Here is a 2,681-nt window from a genome sequence, read left to right on the forward strand (position 1 = left end):
CGAAACTTCGGGTCTCCCGACCAGGCCTGGGGAGCCAAACGTCGCCTCCCTTTGCGATAATGGCTGCTCGGGAACAAGGTTCTCCCAAACTGGAAATGTCAGAGCATCTGCTACAGGCCTTTGGAAGGGGTAAAGTTGGTGGCCATAGGCCCAGAGGGTAGGTACCCCGACTGGGAGGGTCCAAAATGGCAGGAGGAGATAGCGCCAGGAGGCCAGCTTCCCCCTGGGCAGCGAGCGAGGAGGTGCAGGAGGCAGGAAGTGAGAAGGAGACCTCTTGGCGGGGCCGGGGGTCCTCGCATGTGGTCACGAGGCAGCACCAGCCTACTTGGTAAATGCGCTGGTGGGGAACGCTTTTGTGGGGCCTTCTGGGGGACAGCACCTGGCACCCACTGGGCAAGGCAACGTTGCTGCTGAGCTCCGAGGCCCCGGATGGAGCCACGGTGTGCGATCCGCGTCTTCTCTGGGTCCCAGAGGTGGAGGGCGGGGGTGGGGAGAGCAGACGGCAGCTGGGGCGCCTCTGGCCCCGGGACTGGGGCTCAGCCAGGGGCCCTCGATCCGGGCAACAGTGAATATGCACCTGATTTCTCCACAAACAAGGAGAAATCGGTCGTGACAAGACACACACTTTGAGGCATCAATTCCCCATCGTAATTTCAAAGCGAATAAACGAACCAGGGTAATAAAGTGACAACTAGGGAAGACGTGGGTCCTTAATGGGGGTGCCCTGCACGCTTATCTCGGTTGCCCTGCTGTGGTCACCAGAGCCCGAACACCGGGTGGATGTAAATAAACATTAATCAGCTTCTCCAGGGGCCGTTTATTTGCTGAGCCAACGTGAATGCTCTTGGCAATTTTTTCCAGATCACTCTTGACGGAGACTCTCACGGCTTCTCAAACAACTGCCTTTAATGTGCTTTCAAAAGTCGCTCGCTCTCTCTCGCACACTCTCTCCGACTCGTCTTTTTCCGCAATCACCTCATTACAAGAATTTGAAAATGGATGGCAAATTGTCAGCTGCTTTTCAGAATGATGACTCTATCTCCACGGCGAGGGACTAATTTCACGGGGGAGAAAAGGAGACCCTTACACGTCTCGTCAAGACGCCGAAGTCCGTCCTTCCTTCCTGGGGTCGTTATACAATCATCACCAGTCAGACATTTTCTTGCCTAACTCATGGCGTGGCTCACCGACTCACCTCTCACAGACGGAGAGGACAACACACCCCTTGACTGTTTCCTCCCAGGCCCGTCGGGTCCTCTCGGAGTGCGTGCGACCTCGAGAGGTTCTGCCTGTTGCTTCCGAACGTCCCACGGCAGCAGCACCCAGCCTCGTGCCCCTGGGTGTGAGCGCGCTCGCCATTTGAATGAGCCCCCTCGCGACGCACCATGCCTGATCAAACGTAGAGGGAATCCATCCACAAAACGCGTGGTCAGTTTGTGAACGAGCATCCCAGACCGCCACGTCTAAATCACGTCACGGAGCACAAGATACATGACCGCTCAGGTTACGGACGTGTGTCAAGGATATAGACTGTGGGTCGCCAGCTGGGCTCCTTGGATGAATGGAACTCCAACTTTCCTCTCCTGTCTCTGTCCTGCTTTGTCTCGGCCCCCTCCCTTCCACAGAAATGGTAGCCGAGGACCACAAAGACAGTGAGACTCAGAAGCTGTCCCCCTGGGAGGGTGGGCACCCGACTGACTCACGGGGGCCAGGAAGCCAAGTGAGAGGGTCAGGGTCCTTCTTTTCCCAGCCCGCGGCCCTCATGCACCCACTCACTGTTTCTTGTCGACGATGAAAAGTCGTGACCTTTGTGGCTCTGTTCCTATTGACAGCGAAGGGACGGATCTGCCTAAACAGAAAATAAAACTTACCAAGAATATTTCACGCCCCTCGAGACAGGCGAAGTCAGTGAGACCTTTTGCGATCAACCAAGCCTGCAGCCAGCTTCTGTCACCATGCGTCACTCGTTCGTTCACTGAGGACACAGCCAGGGCCCCACAACGCCCCCGAGTCTAGAGCACTTGTGTTCTCACCCAGCTCGATCCCGGAATCCCCGAGAAGGACCTCCTTCGCCAGGTAGTTTTCTAAGCCAAACGTTTAAGGTTAAAATTGGGCCTCCCAAAATGTGACCAATGGAGCTTTCGGTCTTATTTATTCTGGGAAGCATGATAGGTGTGCCCGGAAAGAACCTTTCTCATCGAGACCCCCAGATGTCAAGGAAAGCACGTGCGTGGGGAGAGAGAGTTTCGACACACCACGCACCCATTCTCGCTTAAAGAGCACGTGACAAAAACATAACGCGAGACGGTCGATGAACAAAAGCACACTTCTGGGTGTGCCGTGGTCAAAGCCAGACAGCAGAGTGGGGAAGGGAAAAGCGAGATGTGGATCTGGGGCCAGGGCCACGGAGGGGGGATTAGAGAGGGAGAAGGGGAGCGCCAAACACAGGTGCACAGAACGGCCCCGCCTATCCCGCTCCCCAGGAGACCGGGGACACCTTGAGGACACAGGCCAAGTCCTGCTACTCTTTGTGGCCTTGCAATGCCACACACTACCTAGTACGCAGCAGGCACTCGATAACTACTTGAAACCGAGCAGGAGCCAGAAAGACTCTCATGGAAAATCCTCCCTCATTTTGTGGCTTAGATGAACTCAGCTCGATTCAGTTCTACTGGACGCAG

At 55.8% G+C, this 2,681-nt stretch overlaps 1 long non-coding RNA gene across 2 annotated transcripts; it reads right to left on the minus strand.

Moving 5' to 3' along the window:
- Positions 1–802: 802 nt before the first annotated feature.
- Positions 803–1,930, minus strand: LOC123384198. Of its 2 annotated transcripts, XR_006594914.1 has the most exons (3): positions 1,777–1,930; positions 1,196–1,389; positions 803–1,054 (listed from the first exon to the last, which is right to left on the minus strand). It is a non-coding gene; the product is annotated as an uncharacterized LOC123384198 (long non-coding RNA). The 2 variants fall into 2 exon arrangements; XR_006594915.1 differs by having other exon boundaries at positions 803–1,389.
- Positions 1,931–2,681: the final 751 nt, after the last annotated feature.

This window comes from Felis catus, chromosome A3 (assembly GCF_018350175.1).
Source record: "Felis catus isolate Fca126 chromosome A3, F.catus_Fca126_mat1.0, whole genome shotgun sequence".
In the NCBI taxonomy this organism is placed as follows: Eukaryota; Metazoa; Chordata; class Mammalia; order Carnivora; family Felidae; genus Felis; species Felis catus.